This window comes from Cervus elaphus, chromosome 25 (assembly GCF_910594005.1).
Source record: "Cervus elaphus chromosome 25, mCerEla1.1, whole genome shotgun sequence".
Classification (NCBI taxonomy): domain Eukaryota; kingdom Metazoa; phylum Chordata; class Mammalia; order Artiodactyla; family Cervidae; genus Cervus; species Cervus elaphus.
In genome coordinates, this window is record NC_057839.1 from 8,770,377 (window position 1) to 8,797,202 (window position 26,826).

The 26,826-nt window shown below is 45.0% G+C and overlaps 1 protein-coding gene across 13 annotated transcripts in view; it reads left to right on the forward strand.

The window, feature by feature from the left end:
• Positions 1–26,826, forward strand: part of LOC122683788 — a 267,413-nt gene that overhangs the window by 200,475 nt on the left and 40,112 nt on the right. For 8 of the 13 annotated variants that reach the window (XR_006337821.1, XR_006337825.1, XR_006337815.1 and 5 more), the window contains 2 exons: positions 5,499–5,566; positions 14,418–14,550. The exons of 2 other annotated variants lie outside the window; for them this stretch is intronic. The gene's annotated coding sequence lies outside the window, so the exon portion shown is untranslated. Of the gene's footprint in view, positions 1–5,498; positions 5,567–14,417; positions 17,145–26,826 lie in introns of all 13 variants that reach the window. 3 more of the 13 variants (XR_006337814.1, XR_006337819.1, XR_006337817.1) reach the window with 3 other exon arrangements.

Below are 26,826 nucleotides of genomic sequence, written 5' to 3' on the forward strand. Positions count from 1 at the left end.
GTGGTTAAATTTGAGATTAAGTTCAGATCTTTAAAATACCAAGGCTTCTAGTTCATGAGTATGGTTGTTGTTGTTCAGTTGCTCAGCCATGTCTCACTCTTTTCTGACTCCATGAACTGTAGCACGCAGATGGGGAAGCCTCCATCCTTCACCATCTCCCGGAGCTTGCTCAAACTCATGTCCACTGAGTCAGTGATGCCATCCAACCATCTCATCCTCTGTCGTCCCCTTCTCCTCCTGCCTTCAATCTTTCCCAGCACCAGGGTCTTTTCCAGTAAGTCAGCTGTTTGCATCAGGTAGCCAAAGTATTGAAGGTTTAGCTTCAGCATCAGTCCTTCCAATGAGTACTCAGGGTTGACTTCCTTCAGGATGGACTGGTTGGATCTCCTTGCAGTCCATGGGACTCTAAAGAGCCTTCTCCAGCACCACAGTTCAAAGGCATCAATTCTTTGGTGCTCAGCCTTTCTTATTGTCCAGCTCTCACATCCATACATGAATATTGTATGTTCCAGCATTTATTTAGTCTTCCTTAATTTCTCTCATTAATGTTAATATTTTATATGCTGATACAAATAGTATTCTTTTGAAGTTTTATTTGCCACATGCTTTTGACTATTATATACAAATAAAATTGATTTATTTTCTTTTCCCTTTTTTTAAGACTATTCAGCTATTTATGTAAGATTGGTATCATTTCTTCTATACATATTTAGAGGAATTTACTCAGAGGAAAGCCATTTATGCCTGAAGGTTTCTTTGTATAGACATTGTCGATTACATTTGACTCAGTATTTTTAGTGTGTGTAGGACTAGTCCAAGTTTTTTATTTCTTCTTATGTCAGTTTTTTGTTAGTCTTGTTTTTCTGAGGATTTTTTAATCTAAAATTTTAAATATATTAACAAAAAGTTGTTCTTAATATATTATCAATATCTTTTAAATATCTGTAGGCTTTGGACTGATGTCCTTTTTTCATTGAAGTTGGTAATTTGTGCCTTCTCTATTTCTTTCTTATCATACTTCCCAGAAACCTAACATTTTAATTATTCTTTTACAACTGCCAGCTTTGGGGCATGTTGATTTTCTCTTCTGAAAGTCTGTTTTATATTTCATTAATTTCTACTCTTAGTTTTTATTATTTCTTTCCTTCTCATTTCTTTAGATCTAATTTGCAATTCTTTTTTGAGATTGATATCTAGATTTTTTTCATCCTTTCTTCTTTTAAACTATGTGCATTCAAGACTATAACTTTTCTCATAACAGGGATTTAGTCACATCCCACATGTTTTGATATATTTTCACTATCATTTAGTTAAAGATATTTTCCAATTGCCACTGAAATTTTTTTCTGTGACCTATTTAAAAGTATATTACTAAATTTCCAGGCATTTGAGAAATTTCTACTTTTTTTTTTTTTTTATTGATTTCCAGCTTAATTTTCTGTGGTCAGAGAATGTACTCTGAGTGGTTTCAATTCTTTGAAACTTGTTGAAACTTCTTTTATGGCCAGCATAAATGTTCCATGTACGCTTGAAAAGACTGGACATTCTTTTGGGCACAATGTTCTGTACATGCCAATATATCAAGTCTGTTAATTGTGTTATTTAGATTTTACATATCCTTACAGATTTTTCCTGCTTATTGTATCTTTTAATTGAGAGAAGTGTGTTAAAGTTTCCTTTATGAGTATAGATTTGCCTTTATTTCCTTATAATTTTGTCAATTTTTGTTCTGTGTATTCCAAAGCTATGTTTTTAATGTACATATAAATTGACAAATTGCTGCTTTCTTTGAGAATTAATTTTTTAATCATTGTAAACTTTTATCTTTGTCCTCATTATGCTTCTTGCCTGAGTCTGCTGTGCTGTCCGGACACCTGTATCAGGGCCTCCCCTGGTGGCTCAGCGGTCCAGAATCTGCCTGCAGTGCAGAGTCTCGGGAGGCACAAGTTCAATCCCTGGGTCAGGGAGATGCCCTGGAGGAGGGCAAGGCAGCCCACTCCAGTGTTCCTGCCTGGAGAATCCCTCGGACAGAGGAGCCTGGTGGGCTACAGACCAGAGGCTGCAAAGAGTTGAACACCACTGAAGCAACCTAGCATGCATGCGCACCTACAACAGTTTACTTTGGATGGTTCCCGTGTGGTATCTTTTATGGTCTTTAATTTGTGACTACTCTGTGTCCTCTATTTTAGGTGTATCTCTAGTAAAGAACAGGCTTTCCTGGTGACTCCGATGGTAAAGAATTTCCCTGCAATTCAGGAGACCCAGATTCGATCCCGGGGTTGGGAAGATCCCCTGGAAAAGGGAATGGCTACCTACTCCAGTATTCTTGCCTAGAGAATCCCATGGACAGAGGGGCGTGGCGGGCTACAGTCTATGGGTTCACAAAGAGTCGGACACAACTGAGTGACTAACATACTTTCTAGTAAGCAGCATAAAACTGAATTTTATTTTCTAATTTGGTTTGATAATTATAGACTTTTAATTGAAGTACTTAATCCACTTACATTTAATGTAATTACTGTTATATTTGGGTTTATATTTACCATCATGATACTTGGCCAAGCTACTGGATAATAAGTGGAAATAATAGTTAACGCCTCCTTCCACTCATTTTCTTCACTTCTCTCTCTCTTGTTCCTCTCCTATCTCATTGCTGATGCTGCTAGGTCATTTGTATCGCGTCTGACTCTTTGCGACCCTATGGACTATAGTCCACCGATTTCCTCTGTCCATGGGTTTCTCCAGGAATACTGGAGTGGATTCCCATGCCCTCCTCCAGGGGATCTTCCCGACCCAGGGATTGAACCTGCATCTCTTAGGTCTCCTGCATTGGTAGGCAGGTTCTTTACTACTAGTGCCACCTGGGAAGCCCTTCCAACCTCATTATCTGCTTCTTAATTTTGTTTCTCTTTACTGTGCCTCTGTCTTCCCAGACTTTTAAATATTGGAGTTTCCTCTTCAGAGGCTTAAGAATAGTTTCTTCTCTACACATTCCTTAGGTGATCTTACCTGTTCTCAAGGCTTTATATAGGTTGCCAACTTCAAAATTTATAGCTTCACCCTTGACCTCCTCCCTGAACTTCAAATACATATATCTAATGTCATGCGTCATCATCTAGATGTCAAATAGGCATCTCAGAACTAATGTTTCCAAAACTGAGGTCCTCAGTGAGAACTTCCATGTCATTCTTTATGCAATCTTCCTCATATCAATAAGAGCATCTCTGTTTTCTCACTTCTTAGGTGCCAAACTGGGGACCCTTCTTGACTCCTCTCTTTGTTAATATCCGATTCATCAGGAAAGGCTGGTTGAAGCTACCGACAGCCTGACCACTTTCCCCCACCTGCTTGGCTCTCAGCTCGGTCCAAGCCTCTGCCAGTTCCCACCTGCTTTATTGCAATCGCCTCCTACCTGGTCTCCTTGCTTCCAAACTAGCTCCCATGAAGCCTGTTCACATAACTGCTGAAATGATCTTTGCAAAGCATGCATCACATCACACCACTTCTATGCCTTCTGTCTTAATTAGAGTAAAAGCCAAAATCTCTATCATGGCCTAGAGCCCTGATTGATTTAGCACCATTTTTCCTTTCTGTCCTCACAATCTCCTATCCTCCCTTCATTCACTCTGCTCAGTCACACTGACTTTTATGCTTTTCCTTATAAATACCAAGCATCCCATCATCTCAGGGCCTTTGCATGTGTGGTGTATCCTCGTCCTTCATAGCTTTGCATGGCTCACTCATTCACTTTCTTAGTTAGTCTGGTCTAATATTCACTCGTGGGCCATCTTACATATTTTATATAACATAATATCTAACATAATATATAGTATATATAATATGTTATATAATATATAACAGTATATATATTATAAAATATATAATATTTTATATAATATCAAAGAAGCCCTCATTTTCTTACCCTATGTCAATTTTTCCTATAGCTCTCATCACTGCATGATATATTATATATTCATTTTTTAATTTTTTTTTTACACTCTGTTTTCCTCCACCATAAGCTATGAGACACAAGAACTGAAGAACTGATGTATCTTTAGAACTTAGGTCAATGTCTAGCATAGAGTGGGCCGCCCATAATAGTTATTGAATGGATGGATGGATGAGATGCATTTTTACAACAAGCCTGTGAAGTTGACAAGGGTAGATGTTGTTATCTGCATCCCCAAGAGGAAGTTGAAGCTCAGAGCCTTGAGATGATTTATAGAAACCACAGAGCTGTGAAGTGGCTTAGCTGGAGCTCAAACACGTCTCCTGCTCAGTTCCGGGCTGATTCCACAGCCACACATATCTCAACCATGGCAGATTCCATACTGACAGCCAATGATGACAAACATTTTTGAAAGCAAGGGTCAGCCAGACTCTAAAGTCTCCTTTGTTCCAGTTTCCACACAGATCAACAATACCAAATGTGGGGGAGTGGCAAGCCTTTTGATGTATGTAGTTTCTTCAAAGTTTGCCGTGGGTGAAAAGAAGTGGAAGCTGAATGACTTCTAAGTGTCCTTGCTACCAAGAGTGATGCTTCTCTCAGCTTAGACATGTTAAGAAAGCATGTAGGTCTCAGAAATTACCTTGCAAACAAGAAGGGAGAGTTTCAGTTGCAAGAGAAATGTTGCTGGATAAATGGAGAAAAAAATGAAAGGAAGGAAGGAAGAAATTATATTGTTGATTTGAGATGCTGGATCAAGCCATACCTGAAGTAAGAGAACTACCTCTGGGCTTAATAGTAATATGAACCAAAATTCCTTTTAGTGTACAAGCTAGTTTGAGTTAAAGTCTCTATCAGTTATCTCAACAAGCATATGAGAGAAGGGACATGGATTATTTTATTCAACGCTCTGTTCCCAGGGTGTTACCTGGCATGTAGTAGGTGCTCAAAATTTATGTTGAAATGATAATGAATGACCAAATGTCCATTTTTCACTGTTTTTGATATTGTCTGACCAAAATCCCAAATCTAGTTCTTGGTTCCACGATATTCATAAGAAAAATTAAATTGTGTATAGTGTGTGGTTTTTTAAAAAAATATGTTTAAAACTTTGGGATCAGACAATCCTCAATCTGTTTGTGACCTTAGGAGCATGTAATCTCTCTGGAACTCAGTTCCTCAATTTATGAAACAGGGGCGATAGTACCCGACTCACAGGAGGATGGTGGGACTGAATGAGGTAATGTCTGTCTGCCACCGAGTCGGACTTTGTGAGATCTTGGTTTATGCACTGTGCCAACAGCATGTAGCATGGATGCTTAGGGCAGATCCAGCATATAGGAGGCTTTGCTGTCATTCCCTGAGATATGAAGGACAATCTGGAGCTGTGGGGAAAGTTGGCTTTGGAGGCAGATCTGAGCTTGAATCTTGTTCATTTCCTACTCAACCAATCTCTACTGAGGACTTACTTTGTGCTGGCAACTTTTCTAGACACCTGGGGTCCAGCAGTAAAAAAGACAAAAGATCTAACTTTGTGGTGTTTTCATTTCAGGGAAATGAAATGGGATGTCTACAGTAAACAGCAGAATAAATCAGACCACATCTGTGTTACAAACAAAAGTAAGCAGTTTATTAACTCTATGACAAGTTATTTTTAACTTTGGCTTCTTTCTCTTAGCACAATGCATTTAAGATTTATCCACATTGTTGAGTTTAACTGTAGTTTGTAGTTTTTTAAGGAGGATTGTATTATTGTATTACTACAGTTTGTTCATTCATTCACCAGTTGAAACATAATACTTTGGGGTTGAGTTTTAGTCAGAATTCTCCAGAGAAACAGAACCAATAGGATGCAAATATATGGAAAGATTTATTTTAAGGAATTGGTTCACGCAACTTTAAGGAGGCTGACAAGTCCAAAACCTGCAGGATGTGTTGGCAGGCTGGAGACCCAGGAAAGAGCCCAGGTTATGGTTCAAGTCTGAAGGTTATCTGCTGGCAGAATTTCCTCTTGCTTTCTGAGATTTTTTTTCAGAAACATTTATTGGTTGGATTTTTTTTTCAAATACTTGTTTTTTTAAATTATTGAGATGGTCATTGATTATTTTGCTACTGTGATGAATTACGTAGCTCAGCTGGTAAAGAATCCACCTGTAATGCAGGAGACCTCAGTTTGATTCCTGGATGGGGAAGATCCCCTGGAGAAGGGATAGGCTACCCACTCCAGTATTCTTGGGCTTCCCTGGTGACTCAGATGGTAAAGAATCCATCTGTAATGCGGGAGACCTGGGTTCAATTCCTGGGTTGGGAAGATCCCCTGGAGGAGGGCGTGGCAACCCACTCCAGTATTCTTGCCTGGAGAATCCCCATGGACAGAGGAGCCTAGTGGGCTGCAGTCCATGGGATTGCAAAGAGTTGGACCCAACTGAGCGACTAAGCATGCACATGTGTGATGAATTACATTGATTCTCTTTATATATAATGCTAGATTGAATTTGCTGAGGATTAATTTATCTATATTCATGAGAGATATTGGTCTCTATTTTTCTTGTAATGTCTCTGGTTCTGATGTCAGAGTAATGCTGGACTCATATAATGAGTTGGGAAGTATTTCACCTTTCATTTTTGGAAGAGATTGTGTAGACTTAGTATAAATTCTTAAATGTTAGTGAAACTCACTAGCAAAGCCACCTGGGCCTGGAGCTTGCTTGTGTGATGGTTTTAAACCAAAATTTTAATTTCTTTATTAGGTATAGGGCTACCAGAGTATCTATTTATTCTTTTTCCTTTTTTTTTTTATTTCGGTACATGAGCTTAGTTGCTCCGAGGCTTCTGGGATCTTTAGAGATCAGGGATTAAAGCAGGGTGTCCTGTACACCAGGGGAGTACTCTATTTATTTTTAAATAACTTCTAGTAGTTTGTGTCTTTCAGTGAATTTGTTCGTTTCCTCTAAGTTGTAGAATGTTTTGGCATAATGTTCAAAATATTCTTGTGTTATCTTTTTGATATGTGTAGAACCACATGCTACCCCTCTCATTCCTAATGTTGGTGATTTGTGTCTTTTGTCTTTTTCATGATAAGTCTGGGTAGATGTTAATTTTCTCAAGGAACAAAAAAACCTGTTGATTTCATTGATTTTGTTTTTTCTGTTTCTGATTGTATTTGTTTAGGTAGCGATCTTCATTTTTTTCCTTCCACTTACTTTATGTTTCATTTACTCTTTTTTATTTTCTAGTTTCTTAATATCAAAACGGGTGTCATTGATTTGAGACATTTCTTCTTGGGCATTTGGTGCCATAAATTTCCCTCTGAGTCCTGCTTTACTTACAGCTACCCCAGGGACTGTAGCCTGCCAGGCTCCTCCGTCCTTGGGATTTTTCCAGGCAAGAATACTGGAGTGGGTTGCCATTTCCTTCTACAGGGGATCGTCCCAACCCAGGGATTGAACCTGGGTCTCCCGCACTGCAGGGAAACTCTTTACCATCTGAGCCACCAGGGAAGGCCTTCCATCTTACAGATTGTCGGTAATTGTATTTTCACTTTTTAATTCAATTCCAGTGCTTCATAATTTCTCAGTTGACTTATTCTTTAACTCAGGGAGAGAGGAGCCTGGTGGGCTGTAGTCCATGGGGCTGCAAAGAGTCAAACACAACTGAGCAACTAACACGCTCACTTTTTTAACTCACGAGTTATTTAGGAGTGTATCACTTTCTTTCCAAGTACTTGGATGTATTTCTGTTATTCATTTCTAATTAAATCCCACTGCTCTCAGAGAACATACATTATATGACTTGAATTCTTTTAAATTTGTTAAGGCTTGGTTCACAGCCAAGAATACACTCTGTCTTGGTAAATGTTCTATGTGTTTGTCACTGCTGTCAGATGAACTTTATTATCTCTGGTGTTATCCAGTGTCTGAAATTAAAATAACCACTCCAGCTTTTTAAAAAATTAATTTTAGCATGATGCAACTTTTCCATCTATTTACTTTAACCTATTTGGGTCTTTATACTTAAAGTGGGTTTCATGTGAATGGCAGGCAATTGTTTCGCTTTTAAAAATATCCAATAATTCCTACCTTTTAAAGGGCAATGTTTTTATCATTTCCATTTAATGTGATTATTGATATGGTTAGGTTTAGATCTACCATCTTGCCATTTATTTTCTTGCCTCCTGTATTCTCTGTGTCTTTTTTTTCTCCTTTTCTGATTTTTTGATTATTTTTAATTTTTTTCTTGTTTACTATTAGCCATACTTTTGTTGTTGTTTTAGTGGTTGCTTTAGGCTTTATAGTATTCATCTGTGTCTTATCACAGTCTTTCTTCAAGTGGTAATTATGTTACTCCATGTATAATATAAGAATCTCGCAGTAGTATATTTGTTTCTCCTCTCCAGCCTTTATGCTCTTGTTTCATCCATTTTACTTGTACTATTTATAAACCCATCAATCCAATGTTATTATTTCCATTTAAATAATCCATTAAAAAGTATTTAAGTATTAAGAAATAGTCTCATATTTATAAAAAGAGTTACTAAATCTCATATTTACAACAGAGTTATCAGAGCTTTTTATTTCTTTACATAGATCCATATTCCCATCTGTTAAAGTTTCATTCTGTTTCTTAAGGCCATTGGTTAGTCCCTTAACTTGGTGTATTTGAGAGAAATTGTTCTCTTTTCCCTTCACTGCCTTGCTGTCCACTTCATGTCATGAAATTTCTGTTCTCCTAAACAGTGAGGACTCAGACACTGGTTCCTTCATCCAGGAGGAAGAGAACCTCTTGCGTGTTAGCTTCTCGTGTCTGGCGCTGCATCACAAAGGGTTCCACGGATCGTGTAGATGGCACGCTAGACTGAGTCAGTGTCATTCCATGCCTCAGTTTACCTCACAGTCCCTGCAGATAGGCTGAGAACTAACTAGAAAAAGCTTGAAAAGTTATTTGGAAGTGAAAAATACCCCAGAAGACTTGAAGTCTTTCTGACCATGCTAATCTGCAGAGCCAGTCATTCTGTCGGAATCCCAGTAGTCCTGCCTCACTGCTTGCGTGCTGATTCCACACTGAGGGCTCCTGGGGGTGTCTTGATTCATTAGAACTTTATTGCTTTCACTGAGTGTGCTTTTTTACCGGATGTGATCACAACAACCAGAACTAAATTAAACATGTCAAAGTAATAAAGAAGAATCCTTTAGAAGGATGGATTATCCTGAACTTTTCTTTCAAATTGACACATCTTCCTATTTCTCGAGCATGTTGAAAGGGAGAGGGGTTCCCCTTGACCTTTACTTTTTACCCATAGCAAAAAAAAATTCAAAAAGATTAGATCTTATTATCATTACCATTTAAATATTTATCCATTAATTCAGTAAGTGGCAACTAAATCTCTTGACATTTGAATTGGTGTTTGACGGTTTGCTATTGATGGTTTGCCTTTACGAATAAAAGGATGTCAGAGTTTTGAGTTGGAGGGACATGCATGGGAACATCTAAAGTGCCATATCATGATTCAAATGTACAAGGAAAAAAGGTTAAGGAAAGAAAATCCATTTGACTATAATGTTTGTGGCATTTTCCTTCTGCCGTTCCAAGTGTTGTGATGTAAGGTGGTTAACTAAACAGCTACTGATGACTTGTTCCTTCACTCCCCACCAGGTGTCTGTTCAGAAACTATGACTACTCAATCTAAAGTACCCTAACTTGTTACTGTGTGAATTCCGATTCCACTTTATTTTCCTTAATACTTATCTCCATCTGGAATTACATTATCTGTTTGCTTGTTTATTGCCTGCCTTCTTTACTGGAATGTCAGCGTCAGAGGGCAAGGAATTCTTCTGTTTTCTTCATCATGCTATCTCTAGTGGCTCAAACAGTGCCTGGAAGGTAGCAGTACTCAGTAAATAATTGCTGAATAAATAAATGCACGTATAAATGGATAAATGACTTCTAGAGAAGATAATTTAATTTTAACAGACTACTTAGCCCAGTGCAAGTAGTGCCAATATAGACATGTTAATGCTATATTTTAAACCAATTTGATTCAATTTATAAACAGTTTTTACTTAAAAAAACTAATTTATTAATTTTAGTTGGAGGCTAATTACCTTACAGTACTGTAGTGGTTTTGCCATACATTGACATGAATCAGCCGTGGGTGTACATGTGTGCCCCATCCTGAACCCCCCTCCCACCTCCCTCCCCATCCCATCCCTCAGGGTCATCCCAGTGCATCGGCCCTGAGCGCCCTGTCTCATGCATCGAACCTGGACTGGCGATCTGTTTCACATATGGTAATACACATTTCAGTGCTATTCTCTCAAATCACCCCACCCTCACCTTCTCCCACAGAGTCCAAAAGTCTATAAACAGTTATTACTAATCAAAGTTGGAATGGGACAGAGGAAAGAAAAGATTGGGGAAAGGGAAGAGTGTTGATGACCTCAACTCACAAAGTTGAGATACGTATGAGAAGTGACAGAAGAAGAAATAGAGGTTCCAGTTATTTAAAGTTCCAATGGTAATCAATGGATATAACACACACACACACAAGCAATTGTGGAAGGCAGAGAAGGATGACAAAGTGATAGCATAATTGAACCATATGTTTATCGTTTGTATTAGAGGCAACAGATATTATTTACAGTTAATAAAGTAAGGGAGAAGAATTAAGCATATATTTCAGAATAGTGGAGTCAACGAATTAAAGAATTTTAAATAGAAGCAGTAGAAATCCTCAGCAGTATGCAAGCATGCTAGCTTTCTCTCATCTGAAACAAATTACTTTTTATTTCCCATTTAACTTCTGTCCCATTTCTCTGGACCTAGTTACTCAGTACAATGATGGAAATTACAGACAAGAAATGGAGAGAATGGATGAAGCCACAAAGAAAGGGAGGGAAGAAAAAGGCCAGGGGGGAGGAGGATGCATCTGTGACCAGAGCCCTGAGCCCAGAGTTGGCCTCCAGGGAGGATGGGGAGTGTTTATCGTGGATGTGCCAATGCTGACAAGGAGCTGGAGATCACCTGAGTAGCCTGGGGGGAAAAGCTGAGCAAATGAATTGTGATGCATTAAATCCATGAAACTATTCTGCAACTATGTACCAAAATATGTTTGGTTTTATCTATGGGCGAGGAAAGCTATGATGCCTCCTCAAGAGAGAAAGGTGAGCCTTGGATGTGTGTATTGATAGCCCCAAGCCAAAAGGCTGCCTATGCATCTATTTTACGTGAGCAGGAGAGGCAGAAGGTTATCCTCTTCCTCCTTTAAGAAGAGGGAAAGAAGTTAAAGTGTCAGTTCCTCAGTTGGGTCGACTCTTTGTGACCCCATGGACTGTAGCCCGCCAGGCTCCTCTGTCCATGGATTCTCCAGGCAAGAAAAATGGAGTGGGGTGCCATTCCCTTCTCCAGGGGATCTTTCCAATCCAGGGATCAAACTCAGGTCTCCTGAATTGCAGGCAGATTCTTTACCCTCTGAGCCACCAGGGAAGCAAGGGCAGATGCAAAGAGGGTGGGGAGAGGTGATGTTTTTCTTTTGACATCTTCCTACTGAGTAGGGTGGACACATGTTACTTTTGTAAAGTTTGCAGAGAAATTGATAAAGAGGGGAGACAGAGTCTGTCCGGCGTACAGTGTGAACAGAAGCAGGGAACTGACCCATATGGACCAGACGCTGGGGCAAGGCGGGTGACTGCCTCTCTTCTGAGTGAGGCCGGGGTGGTGGGACGCAGAGGAGGCCAGCCCCACTGCCGAGCTGACCCTTTGAGAAGAGACTTGTGGTTTTTGGGTGGGGGGGCTGCCTGCTCTGGGGTCAAGGCTCCTCCGTCAGTGGCGATGACGGGACACACGGAGCCAAAAGCCCCCTGGGGAAGGCGCGCGGCAGGAGGGCAGGCGAGGGGCGCGGCTGGCCGGGCTTGAGGCTGACGAGCTGCGCGGCGGGGCTGCAGGGAGAGGGCACCGCGAGGGCAGGGGCGGCGGGCAGCTGCGGGCCCTGGGCCGTTCCAGGGCCTGGGCAGATGCAGCAGGTGGCGGCGCTGACAGACCCCCTAGGACAGTAAATGCTGCAGGCGCGGGGGCTGGGGGAGAACGGCTCCGACCAGACGGCGCTCCAGGTCGAGGGGGTTGCGCAGAGTGCTTCCCGGTGCGGCTTGCTGACACTGCTCTCCTCCTGGCCCTGGCGGACGCCTCTGTCACTCCAGTACTCGTGCATGGCAGAGGGAGGGGGGCCTGCCTTAGGGACCAGTCTGCCCCCAGCCCTCTTACCACAAAGTCCCTGCGTGGCGGAGCCTTGCTGACTCGGGCCCCCAGGGCACCTGCGCCCCATTGACCGTGGGCTCACAGGTCAGGGCTGCAGGCTTTTCCCGGGAGCACCCCCCTTGCATCACTGCACAGGACTACCTTACCCCTTGTGGACTGTCTTCATCTTTTCTCCTCTCCTCAAGGCCGCTCAAAGCCCTTTGCTCCCCTCCACAGCACCCCTGGGATCCGTTTCGTCTTGGATGGAGCTGGGGTGAAGGCAGGTGGAGTCGGGGGTGTCTGCAGGGCCTGACTTCCTCCTAGCCCACTCCCTGTTCCTAGGCCCCTAGTGCTCCCTGTTTGCCTGGCAGATCTTCCTTGACCTGTGCATGGTCTAGGAGCTGGAGGGGAAGGTCCCCCTGCCTCTTTACAGAAAATAGACACAGACTCATCAACACAGAATAGCTCTCTGGAAAGGAAGTTCTTGGCAAGCTTAGAAACTTGATTTTCCCTCCATGCCCCCACGGTGCTCCCTGTCTGCAAGTTTCCTTTGGCTCAAAAAGACAAAGTATTAGATTAGGACCCAAGGACCCTTGATGTGGGGTCACTTCAAGTTGACATATGCCCCACTGGACATTTGAGGGCTCCCGCAAACCTGAACCACCTCTAGTATGCCCTCAACCCTACCTCAGATCCCCAAAAGATTTTGGGTGGGGGAGGGACCCCCATCCACATATGGCCTTGGTGTCCCCAGACTTCTGCTGCCTTTCTCTGTCCGTCTAATGGCTCCTGTAAAATAAAATCTTCTCAGGCCCAGATCTGCTCCTTCTGCTCTTCTCCCTTTGCTCTGTTTCTCTACAGAGTTTGTTTTTCAACATGGTTTAACTTCTACCCTAACACCTTCCCCTCAGATTCTCCCCGGCTCTGTGCAGGACCATCCATGATCTACTTGGATGCCAGCCTTGCCCCCTGGCATCTGACACTCTGCGCTTCATCCTCTGAGCTCATTCGTCTCTTTTTTAACTTTAAAAATTTATTTACTTATTTGGCTGTGCTAGGTCTTAGTTGTGGCATGCAGGACCTTTAGCTTCTACCTGTGGGATCTAGTTCCCTGACCAGGGATCGAACCCGGGCCCCCTGCATTGGGAGCATGGAGTCTCAGCCACTGGACCATCAGGGAAGTCCTTGAGCTCATTCCTTTCTTTTTTTTTTTCTGCTTCACTAATTTTCTTTCTTTCTTTTTTTCCTTCCTCATTTATTTTTATTAGTTGGAGGCTAATTACTTTACAATATTGTAGTGGTTGGTTTTTGCCATACATTGACATGAATCAGCCATGGATCTACATGGGTTCCCCATCCTGATCCCCTCTCCCGCCTCCCTCCCCATCCCCTCCCTCTGGGTCTTCCCAGTGCACCAGCCCTGAGCACTTGTCTCATGCATCCAACCTGGGCTGGTGGTCTGTTTCACCCTTGATAGTATACTTGTTTCAATGCTGTTCTCTCAGATCATCCCACCCTCGCCTTCTCCCACAGAGTCCCAAAGTCTGTTCTGTACATCTATGTCCCTTTTTCTGTTTTGCATATTGGGTTATCATTACCATCCTTCTAAATTCCATATATATGCATTAGTATACTGTATTGGTCTTTATCTTTCTGGCTTACTTCACTCTGTATAATGGGCTCCAGTTTCATCCATCTCATTAGAACTGATTCAAGTGAATTCTTTTTAATGGCTGAGTAATATTCCATTGTGTATATGTACCACAGCTTCCTTATCCATTCGTCTGCTGATGGGCATCTAGGTTGCTTCCATGTCCTGGCTATTATAAAATAATTATAAACAGTGCTGCGATGAACATTGGGTGTACGTGTCTCTTTCAGATCTAGTTTCCTCAGTGTGTATGCCCAGCTCAATTCCAGAAAAATAAATGACCCAATCAAAAAATGGGCCAAAGAGCTCATTCCTTTCTGAAGACACATTCTCATAGTTGTCGGTGGATCCCTGGCCCTTACTCTCTCCCCCCACCATCCCCTCCCCCCTTTAAAAGCCTGGATTTTATTCATGAGGCATCAAAGCCAATTGCCACAGTTCCATTCTTCTCTGTCAGTGGTGGGCCCAGGAGTGATCGTCCTGTTGAATCTGAGCAAGGAGATGTAAGGGGGAGTCTGCTAGGAGGCTTCAGGGAACATTCTACTTAATAGAAAGATAAAGTTAAGGCCTAATTGCCCTGTTGTCTAATAGGCAAATGGTGCCTGCATGTGGAGTCTGCAACAGCCATTTTGCAACCATGAAGGATGACCTGCCACCGGATGGGAAGACCTGAGACCTTGGTGACCAGCCCTGCCTCCCTTTGGACTGCTTGCAAAGTGGCATAGTAAGGCCTGCATTGTTTCAAACACCTTTCATTCGATAATCCATTACTTGTAGTCAAGAGTATTCCAAGTGCTACGCAGGATACCCACACACCATGGATCTGCCTCTATCCCTTTAAAATCCATCCTGTTCACGGCAACAACATTCTTTCTCTGCGATGAGGCTTCAGTCATGTCACCTTCCTTCCCTAAAGTTGGTGGGAGTTCCTGTTGATCTAGCAATTTGAGCAACAATTTCCTGGCAGGTCTGGCTTGAAAGAAGAACCTCTCAGGGGAAGCCTGCAGCTAATGAAGCCACCATGAGGGCTACTACAGCCTTAAAAATCCATGTCGCTGTGTTCCACTGGCCGTAAGGGGCTGTTGGGACCCAGAGGGGTGATTGTCACCCATGCATTAGAATCCTCTGAAGGCTGGTTAAAAACACATTGTTGGGTCTCATCTCAGAGGTTCTGGCTCAGATCTGAGGGAGTGTCAATTCATAGCCATATTTTGTACTTATTCCCAGGGCAGTGGGGATTTTTGAAGGGTTTTAAACAGCAGGGTGTTATCGGCTTGGGGCTGGCTTTCCGACACACCCTGGCTTCCTCCACTCACTCAGAAAATCACAGAGGACTCTCCCCAGTGCGTTCAGTGGGACCAGCCTTTAGTCACGAACATGCTGAGTGCCTTCACAGGACCCTTATAACCACACCAAATACACCTGCATTTTTGAACTCTAACCCGGCACCTTCTATGTGCTGAGTCCTTTCTAGATGAGAGCCTGCACACATATCTCCTCGTTTGCCCAACTCTAGGAGATGGCAGAAAGGGTGTTGTAAACCACGTGCTCCAAATGAGGACAGAGGATTTGGTTGAAACCTCAAAGGAGATAAGTGAGAAAACCAGGATTTGGACTTAGGTCTAGTAAAGAATACGTCTGCCAGTGCAAGAGATACAGTTTGATCTCTGGGTCAGGAAGATTCCCTGGAGGAGGAAATGGCAACCCACTCCAGTATTCTTGCCTGGAGAATCCCATGGACAGAGGAGCCTGGTGGACTACAGTCCGTGGGGTCGCAGAGAGTCAGACACGACTCAGCATGCAGCATGCACGCTTCTTTTCCAAACGTGCTTCTCTGCCTGCCATAGCCCATTGCTTTTTTCCCCCGTCCTTGAGAGGTCCAGGCTGCCCCTTGGGGCCCCTGATTGGCATTCCTGGCATCTGATTTCCAGGAAGAGGGCATCTCACGCTGACGGTGGGCATCCTGAACAGGCAGCCCCAGAGAATTCTCCTCTTCGTGCACACAAATGGGAATTTACAAAACTTTCTGCAAAGCCTGGCTAAGCCCTCTGCTGGAGTGTGAAGAGCACCACAGAGCCACGCCGACCATGTCTGCCCCCACGTCTTTTGCCCAGTGGACACTGGCAGCCGCCTCCAAAGGCAGTGCCCTGGCCGTCTCTTTCATCTCTTTTAATGACAACTTCACGGCCAAACCATTTTGGCCACCTTGCATCTCCTGTTTGTGTTTATGTGCAGTATGCGCTGTACTTTTCTGGTGCCCAAAGGGGTAAACAAAAAACAACAAAACAAAACAAAAAACCCCTTGGCCTGTTTGAAGAAGGAGGGGCACTTGGGAGAAGACTCCTGGAAGCATGTTTGAGCTGGCCTGTGAGAATGTCTCTGAATGTTTTCCGATGGAGGCCTTGGAGGCCAAAATTCCAGAGCCTTGAACAGGAATAGTCAGTGGCAGACCCACGTGTCTTGTTGTTTCTGAACCTTGGACAACATTAGGAGCAGCTGCTCCAAGCCAAGCAGGAATGCTTTATGATGTGCTGACACCTCCGGCAGATACCAGAGTGAGCACCGGTGCCATCTCGAGAGGATTCGAGTTTACGCCTTTCCCCTCTGCAGCCCCCGCGGAATGCAGGCTTCCGGCATGCCTGCTGCTGACAGCAAAAGGGGAACCTGCTAAGAGTCACCTTTGCCCGGGGTCTGGCTGTGCCCCACCCCATTCCTCGAGGGTTTGGCCTTCAAAGGAGAGAGCAGGTCCTCCCCTGGCTGCACATGCTGCTTCCCTGTGATGTTGCCACGGCTCTGATAGAGGTGCCCAGTGGTTACAGCCCATTGGAGGGGGCTTCACAGTCCACGCATCCAGCCAGCTCAGACTTGGGGTCCATTCCACATCTGTTGCTTTCCAGTCGTGGGACCTGGGCAGGCCATCTTGGTCTCTTCACCCTCAAAAGAGGGCTAATAGAGTAGCAATCAGATAGTAGCTGTTATTGATCAAGGACTTTGTTGCACTAGGCATGGTGCTAAACTATTCCTATGGATTATTTAACTTGGTATTTACAAGATTCCCATGATGGGCCCCATTTTACACAAGAGGAAATGGGACTCAGAGAGGTTAGGAGGCTTGCCGAAGGTCACACAGCTGGCAAGACTGAAATCTGCCAGATTCAGGGCAGACCATTACAATTGACAGTCTCCTAGGTTTTCCTTTGAACTGTGGTGAGGATCAAATGCTACTCAGATCAGTGTTCCTCAGGGCCTGGCTCAAGCTGCAGCCCCATATGTATTAGTTTCTTTGCCCTGGGCCCACCTCCAGAGTTAAAAAAGCAGGTAAGCAGACTGTGGTAATGGGCACTGTAGCTCAAAGTTGGCAGGGAGCCCAGTGCTAGGCTCAGGGGACTGGTGGCCCCAAGGCAAAGGTCACTACCCAGGTCTTCAACATTGTTCTGAGTTAAAGAGCTGTTATAGTTTTCTTGGGCTTGCACAGTAGCCTGCGATGATGGTATGATGGTTAGGAGTCTGGCCTCTGATACGCAATAGCCCTGGGCATGTTAACTTGCTGCTTTGAGTCTCTGTTTCCTCCTCTGCAGAGCAGATGATGATAGTTCCTGTTGTCCAAGGCAGTTGTGAGGCCTAATAAGATGGAGCATATAAAGCATTTAGTATTGTATCTGGTATAGAGTAAGCGTTCCATGGAGAAGAGTCTGTATTATCCTACTCTAAAGACTTCAGATGAAAGGTAGAAGAAGAATAGGAGACTGAGCCTTCATGATGAAAGTATTTTAGGAAACAGACAAAAATCAAAGAAAGACACACCTAATTCTACACCCAGCAGACTTCCCTAGTCTTTCTGTCCTTCATTCTCAGTGGGTCTATTTTGAACCTTCTTTGAAATATCTCTGACCTCGTCTCAAGTGAAGCAGGACATCTCATCCCCACCCTGCCCCAAGGGATATGTGAGATCTGAAGATGCTGCCGATGTCCAGCTCCTGCTGACAGAGTCAGAGCGTTACGTCCCCGAGAGCACAGGCCGTCCTGCACTCTAAGTGCCCTGGTCACAGTTGGTTGTGTGTCATGCTTAAGGCACATAATGAGTTGTGCCTTTTTCCTGAGCTCTTTTAAAGAAACCCTTAAATTCCCAGAGTCCATTGGAATTGTATAAACAGTAAAATTCTTTTTGCATTAACCTTGATGAGGGGAATGAGTGGTTTACAGAAATGTCCAAGAAGCAGTCATTTCATGGGAGCTGAGTGCTGTCCTGGGGCCCCACCAAGAATTCTGCCCAGAAGGGCAGCAGAACTATATTGCCTGTGGAAGGCAGACGTTGTTTATGACTGACACAGTATCCACATCCCCCCTCCTTGCTGACAGCACCCGGATTTTGTTTAGAGCAGCAGTGAACTCAGTTCCCAGTGAAACACTCACTTTCTCAGACATCCTTGCATCTAGGGGAAGTCAGGTAACATGTTTTTGGCAATGAAACATTTACACATGGAAGAGCTTCGGGAGCTCTGTGAAAAAATGTGTACTTTCTCCCCTATTTCTACTTTCAAAACAGACGTGAAGGATAGAACCTTATCTGATGTCTTAAAAACAAGATGGAAAGGTGATGAGAATTATAGACATGGTGTTTCTGACACCATTGAGCTGCTGAATTCTAGACAAAATATCCTCTTTCCAGTTGTATTTTATGAGAAAGACAAACTCTGTCCTGGTAGAAGAAAGAGGGCTGTGATGGCATTTGGGTCAACCAGATGACCGAATTGCTCTGGGGTGGATATCTGAAAGAGGACATTGTGTGGTAGAGAAACCCCTAGGTACCAGAATTTCCATCTGCCCTGGCCCTTCCCATCCTGCAGAGGGAAAATTTTTCGGTCACTTTAGTTGAATTTTCTGTTACTTGCCGCCTAAAGTGTAAATTGTCCAACTCAGTCGTGTCCGACTCTTTGTGACTCCATGAGCTATATACAGTCCATAGAATTCTCCAGGCCAGAACACTGGAGTGGGCAGCCTTTCCCTTCTCCAGCGGATCTTCCCAACCCAGGGATTGGACGCAGGTTTCCTGCATTGCAGTTGGATTCTTTACCAGCTGAGCCACCAGGGAAGCCCAAAGTATAAGCAGGGCTCCAGATAACCTTTGGAAACCCAGAGAAGGAAAACCGGGAGGTAAATTTGGGGGTGCAGTTTACTTTCCAACTGTGGTGTCACCACTTTTTGTGGTTGAACATATTAGTTGCTCAGTCCTGTTCGACTCTTCTTGACCCCATGGACTGTAGCCCAGCAGGCTGCTCCTCTCTCCATAGGATTCTCCAAGCATGAATACAGGAGTGTATAGCCATTCCCTTCTCCAGGGGATCTTCCAGACCCAGGGATCAAACCTGAGTCTCCAGCACTGGAGGCAGATTCTTTACTGTCTGAGCCACCAGGCAATCCCACTTTTGATGGTTAGAACTTGGCAGAATCCTTGTGGCTAAACCCTTGGAGAGAAGCTGAGTATGGTCAGAAAATCTAGATTAGGAATTCTGGCTGTGTGACAGACAAGAGAACCGGAGAGGGTCCCTGGGTCAGAAACCCATAAGCTTTCAGAGGCTGTTCTCTCAGAGAGCACCCCCACCTCATTCCCCCACACCCACTGCTGAGTTCCTATTCAGCTTTGTCACTGACCAGTTCCTAAACTTTTCGTGCCTTGGGTGATCCATTTCCTTGCTCTAAATCTCTATCATCTCTTCCACACCCCATTATGGCTTATCTTTCAAGGTCCCACCTGATGACCTCTTCTGTCGAGTCCTGATCATCCCCATATCTGCACGTCTTTCCACTTACACAGAACCCACTGCTCCTTCTGCTGGGTCATCTCAGTATGCTATTCTAACTTCTCTCCCAGCCCTTGCTCATCCAACAAGTGCCTGTCCCTTGGCATCAGTTTAGGCACTTTCCACAGAACACTACAATTCACCCTAGACATATTTATGTTACCTGCCAGAGTCTGATTTCTCTGAGGGCAGGATCCATTTGTCCTGACAGTTTATATTTGTTTTTGGAGCCTAGAATGTTTGTATGGAAGATAGAAACCAGTATTTGGGTGTTCAAATCTGGTGCTTCCTAAAGTGTTGCTTTGAAACATCAATTTCCAGGATGTCCTTAGGAATTTCACACCACAGTTAAATAGGTGTGAAGAATGCCAGACTGTGTGAGATTTCTCAAAGCCTTAACCACACGTGAATCACTGAGAGGAAGGTTGACTATACAAGGTTTCTCCAGGGCATTTGACCATGGATCTTTTTCTCATGGAGAATCTTAAGGGACTAAAATGTTGAGGAATGCATCTTGGAAACCCTAAAACAGGCAACTCCTTTGTTTTAAGAGGGAAACATAACCCAGTGCCTTTCATAAGATCTACCAGCTGGTTGGAGGCATAGATGAGACCTGTGATTGAAAGTCTTTGAAGGCATACCATGGGTGACCTCGGGGGTTGCCAGACAGACTGGCAGTGAACTGAGGCTGAAAAGACAGCACTTTGAGGGATCAGAAAGACCTGACCTCCAATCCAGGTTTTCTGCTTCCTACTTGAGTAACCATAGGTAAACACTCTGAGCTCTCAGTCTCAGATTTCTCATCTTGACTACATAGCCAGTAGTGCCTGTCTGCCATGGCGTTTGAGATGTCTGAAGGGTCTACTCTGAAATAGAAGCTCAACAAATAGTGGCTGTGGAAGCCAACAGCATTCTCCAGACTTCTCGGGATGTGAGGAAAGAGTCTGCAGATAACTGGAGGTGACTATTGAAGAGAAAAGTCAGCAGCACCTTGGGCGTATGCACCACTGATATGTAGAGATGCTGCCAGGAACACGCTCCCTAGGGGAGAGGCAGGAGCCCTCGGACCCAATATTACCAGCCGGGCAAAAGCCCGATTCATTCTGGAATCCTCCTCCCCGAACCTGGGGACTGATGCATACTAAAACCCTTCAGTCCTCGAAACCAACTTCCTTCCCCATCCTGGTGGCCACCTTCCCAGGGTCCCCACACCCCAGAATGGGCAGCAGTGCAGCCAGGCCCACACATTCCTCCTCCATCTGCCATGATCTGACTTTCGTGCGTCTCTTTGCCTCTTTGCTTCACTCTCTCTGTCACTCTGCCACTTCCTGGTATCCTCGGGCTCCTCCCTCCCACCCCTAGGCCTTCGCTCATCTCTTTCCTCTGTCTGGAAGCCTTCTCTTCTCTCTGCTGGTCTACCTCTTCCTTCTGATCTCATCTCAAACATCACCACCTTAAGAGAAGCCTTCCTCCAGATTCCGCCGTGACTAGTCCCTGCACTGTCACCCATTCACACCCTTTCTTCTGCTTTTTCTTCATACTGAACATTATTCACGATTATATATTTATGTGATTTAAAAAAATAAAATCTATCTCCAATTGTAGAAGGAAGCTTCATAAAATTTGCTTTGCTGACCATTGTGCCCCTGGGACTAAGCAGAGTGGGCCACAGATGCTCATGAAATATTAGGTGAAATGACTGATGAATGATATACTGTCTAGACAACATTTGTGGTTTATTTGTGGGGGTCCCTGTGTCTCCTTGGTGGCTCAGACAGTAAAGAATCCACCTTCAATGTGGGAAACCTCGGTTTGAACCCTGGGTTGGGAAGATCCCCTGGAGGAGGGCATGGCAAGCCACTCCAGTATTCTTGCCTGGAGAATCCCCATGGACAGAGGAGCCTGGTGGGCTACAGTCCATGGGACCGCAAAGAGTCAGACATGACTGAGCGGCTAAGCACAGCGCAGTGGGTCTCACACTTTTCTGAATGCGATTGTTTCCTTTATGGATCTGGGAAGGGTGGGCTGGGAGGTTGGCCAATCATGCTTCTTTTAGGAAAAGACTAGTGTTTGAGCCTTGGTGTGTGAATGGCCAGGCAGAGGAGCACTGCAGGAGACGTGCCACCAGTGGGACCCCAGCTCTGACACCCTGCAAATGACCCATTCTGGAATCCTGGGAGAAAACTCTTCCAACCTTCAGCAGAGCATTTTCTGAATATCTGACTGCAAATTTTGGAAGAACTCTTGTCTTCTATTTTGTATAAGTCATTGGGAAGCTCAAGTTGAAATTGTGTCCACCTCTTACAGTCCAGTGGCAGCTGAAGGCTTGTAGTTTGCATGGCAAGCACACTCAGGATTCATCTTCCTTTCCTACCCCCACTTCCTTTGATTCCAATTTCTTACTGTATTTATTTTGTATCCTGAGGCATGTATGCAACAGCCTGCCATGTCAAATCCTTTCTGCAGTGATTTGGGTATTTTTTTTTTAATTGAGATGAAATTTGTTTCATCAAAAAACTAATCATTTTGAAGAACACAGTTCAGTGGCATTTAAGCACATTCAGTGTTGTGCAGCCACCACCTCTGTCTAATTTAAGAACACTTTCATCGCTCCCAAAGAAAACCCTGTAGCCTTTAAGCTGTCACTCCTTTACCCCCCCTTCTCTCTGTGCATGCGTGCTAAGTCACTCCATGGTATCCAGCTCTTTGTGACCCTCTCTTCATGGGATTCTCCAGGCAAGAATACTGGAGTGGGTTGCCATGGGGATCTTCTAGACCCAGGGATCAAACCCATGTTTCCTGCGGCTCCTGCATTGCAGGCAGATTCTTTACCGCTGAGCCACCGGGGAAGCCCAAATTTCTCTCCTGCTCTTGGTAATTGCCAGTCTGCTTTATGTCTTTCTGGGTTTGCCTATTCTGGATATTTCATATGAGTGGAGCCATCCACTATGTGACCATTTGCTTTTGGTCTCTCCCACTTGGCACAGTGTTTCAAGGTTCATCCATGTGGTCAAACTTATCAGTACTTGGTTCCTTTTATAGTTTGTTTACGCAGCTTGATTAGGATTGTGAGTCAGCAAAGACTGGGAGCATTTAGTTGCTTCTAACATGAGAGAATGGCAACCCACTCCAGTATTCTTGCCTGGAGAATCCCAGGGACGGCGGAGCCTGGTGGGCTGCCGTCTATGGGGTCACACAGAGTCAGACATGACTGAAGTGACTTAGCAGCAGCAGCAGCAGCAGCAACATGAGAGAGGAGGAAAAGTCTCTCTAGAGGTCTCTGTAGAGTTCACAATAGGAATTCCCACCCAGAAAACCATTGTACTGTGGATAGTCCAATAGTACATTCCAGAGGTCTCAGGACCTGAGCGTGAGCTGCTACTCTCCAGAGATATCCTCCCAGAATAGACAGAGGTGTCAGTCAGCATTAAAATAACCTTGGCAGAAACCCTCATGCCAGAAAGATAGCCACAAACATAAGCGCCAAGGTACATGGTGGCAGGGCAGGGGGTTCTAAATTGAGTCTTGGGCTGTGAGTTATATTGACTTGGGTCTGACCAGTCGGTTCTGCCCCTTTTGGGTGCATGTCCATGGTTTGGCAAGTGGTGGGTGAGAAGGGCATTGGGAAGGCCAACGTGGAAACACTGCCCAGAAGTGTGGTATGGTTTCCAGCACCAAGGCACTCCATCCAGGCCAGAAATGAACTGACGTGGGAGAAATAAAGGGAGGCAAATAGAGTTCAGCTTCTTGTATGGGACTTAGAAAAGAAAATTAATGGCCATTCAGCTATTGGAAAGGGATTCCATTGATGGATTGATTGATTATTGACATTGGAGATCATCAGAGAGATGTCAGGAAGTGAAAGTGTTAGTTGCTCAGTTGTGTCCAACTCTTCACAACCTTGTGGACTGTAGCCCCCCAGGCTCCTCTGTCCACGGAGTTCTCCAGGCAAGAATACTGGAGTGGGTAGCTGTTTCCTTCTCCAGGGGATCTTCCTCACCCAGGGATTGGTCTCCTGTATTACAGGCAGATTCTTTACTGTCTGAGCCACCAGAGAGATGTCAGGGGACTCAGACAAAAAATGACTTCAAAAACCACTGGAGCCCAACTGAATTTCCTCTATGATGTATCATGAGATTCTTCCTCTTTTTGAATCTCATAACAATATGAAATGATGGTTTGGGCATTTGGGGAATGCTTAGGACTAAGATGAACCCAAGAACAGATTCCAATCATGTCATCTCTATTTATGTCAACTTTGGTACATTTCCACTCTGACCCTTAGTCTTTTCATCTGTAAAATGGAATGATACAGCATGGTAGTCTCAAAGAACCACTGTGTGGAGTAAAACTGGTAATGCAGGGGAGATGCCAGCATCATAGGTGTTCCTCAATGATCTGTTCTTTTCTTCATCCTTCGTCTCCTAAATTCCAAGCGAAAACCCAGATCTTTAGGCGAGCAGAGCTACGAGTGATGCTGTGTGAGACCTCAGGGTGGGATGCGGTGAGAGAGAAGAGGCATAGGACAGGCGAATACCTTCTAGATGAGAAGACTTCAAGACCTCAAGTTGCAAGAGACAGAGTAAATCTATGTGAGAAGCAATTTCAGAATAACCCTAAACATTGGCTAACAAATGCGAGGGGGCCTGTGCCATCCTTGACAGTCAGTTGGTGCTCTTTCCTCTGCAGAACCTCATCCAAAGCCCTGATGGGTGGATGCCAAGCCCAAAGGCTCTCCATCCTGGTTCTGACCTGTCATGTCAAAATGATCTATTTGCGGGCCTAGGCTTTCATCCTCCAACCTACTGTGAAAACCGCCTGGCGCATAAATGTTTTTCTAATGTTGCAAATTAGCATTTAAGGTACTGACTATATGAGAGGGCCTGTGCTAAGCTCTTTGTACTGAGTATCTCCTTTTTCCATTACAACATCCCTAGAAAGTAGTCACTGTCTTCTCCCAGACTAACAGAGGAGGGACAGAGGACCCATAGGCAGAATATACATGCCCAAGGTCACAAGGGTAGCAAGTGGCAGAATTGCCCTTGGACTTAAGAAGCTGGACCTCAGAGTTCCTGCTAGGTGTATTTCAGACCCACTGGCACATTGGCTTTCCTCATTCCCACCTTCTGGCTGCAGCAGGAAGGGAAGCAGAAGTCATGGGAGCCTGGCTGGCTGCAGAGGAAGACTCCAAGGAGATGCTGTGACACTACTGGCATGCTTGCCCTGAAGGCGTGGGTGATCACAGGAGAAGAGGAGACCAAGAACTTCCCAGGGGCAGCAAGTTGTCATAAGCATTGAGGACAGTGGAAGTGAGCAGCAGGAGTAGGAACACCAAGGAAGGTGTGTGGATGGGAGACAGCAGCCCCACAGAAACTATCACCACATGAGCTGGGGGACACTGTGCAGACTCAGCAGCTAAGATGTGGGCGTGATGGGTAACAGGAGAGTCACTGCCAGTTCCTTAGAAAGAAAGCTTGAGGAGGATAATAGTAGCTACCTGATCGGATTATCCCCGGGATTAGGGAGAATGCTTGCAACATAATAAGCATGATGCCTCCCCCATAGATAGAAGTGTTTGTTACTAGCAGTAGCAATGAGTGGTATTCGTATGTGTGTCACTCTTGGCATAGTATTAATATAAACCCAGGTTTCCTTCAAATGACCTTGCCAGTTTTAGCAAAAATAGAGTGCCCCCCTCTTTAGTTAAAACTTTGGAATCAGCCTTAGAATGGAGGGTGAAGAAAGTTGGTGTGTGGGTGTGGGTAGTTTCAAACATGGCAGAAGAATGTGATAATGCGATAGAGCCGCTCTGTACCAAGTATAGCGTGGGCGTCAACGAGGGGATTCTCCACTCGGCTGAAGCGGGGAGAAGGATGTGACATCTGCCTGGGCTCTTGGCAGATGGTACGAAGTTAGTGGGCAAAGGAGAGAGGCAGAGTCTTGGTGGAGCTTACCCGGTTCAAACAGCAAGGTCAGAGCCACCGGAGGCAGGGCGCTTGGAGGAGGTGGCAGGACGTGTGGCTGTAAACGTGGGCCTTTTCCCACCTCCAGCCCAAACCGGGATCTGGCTTGCCACCCCACGTCTCCCTGGACTATCTGCTCCATCCTCCACCCTTCCTGCGGTGCTACACGGCGGCTCTGCGCTCAAACCTGCACGTATTCCAGGCTGTGGGTCTGTCCCCGGGCCCTGGGGAGGGAGGAGCACACAGGTGAATGAGGCGGGAAGGAGCCAGAAGCTGGGCAAGGCCCCAGGGGAGGGAGCCTGGAAGACAGTGCTCTTTGAGCTCCCAGACCTTGGAGGACCCACGTAGCCTCCGCTGTGAGCCCTGCCAGGGTGACCTCCAGCTGCCTGCAACGTCTCCGTGGCAGTGGGCCACGGAAATGGAGGGTGGAGCTCGTTCTTGGCGAGGCCCGCCAGGGTCTGGTACATCTCACCATTTCCCTTGGAGGCCTCCCTGGGTGTGCTGTCGGTCACAGGCGAAGATGTCCATGGGGCCCCCATCGCCTCTGACTTGTTTTCCCAAAAGTGCGGCTGGGTTTGCTCAGTACCATCTGCACTGTCTCATCGGCCACCCCACCCGCCCATCTGTTTACAGGCTGTCAGACAGCTGGCTGGGTGAGGGGGACACTGTGTGACCACGGAATGCACAACGCCGGCCGCTGCCAACGCAAGGACCCTGGGGTCTTCACCTCGCTCGCCCCAGGATCTCAGATGAGAGACGGGCCCCATCCACTCAGAGCTGGGCCTGTGCTGACAACGACGACAGAAATAATACCAGTGCTGGAGGGTTTACCAGGTCCCAGGTGCTGAACAGACATCTCATCTCATCCTTGCAGCAGTCCTGCAGCGTGGATGGGAGAGGGGGAGCTCAGTTCCCCCTCGGGTATTAGCTTGTTCTTCCTGATGAGGAAACTGAGGCTCCACGAGGTCATGTTTGGGACTTCCCTGGTGGTCCAGTGGTTAAGACCTCGCCTTCCACTGCAGCGGGTGTGGGCTGGATCCCTGCTTGGGGAGATTGGATCCCACATGCCTCTCTGCCAAAAAAGCCAAAACATAAGACAGAAACAATATTGTAACAAATTCAATTAAGACTTTAAAAATGGGCCATGTCAAAAAAAAAAAATCTTTAATTAAAAAAGAAAAAAAAAGTCATGTAAGTTTGCCCCAAGGTCCACAGCGGAGTGACGGAGCCGGAAGT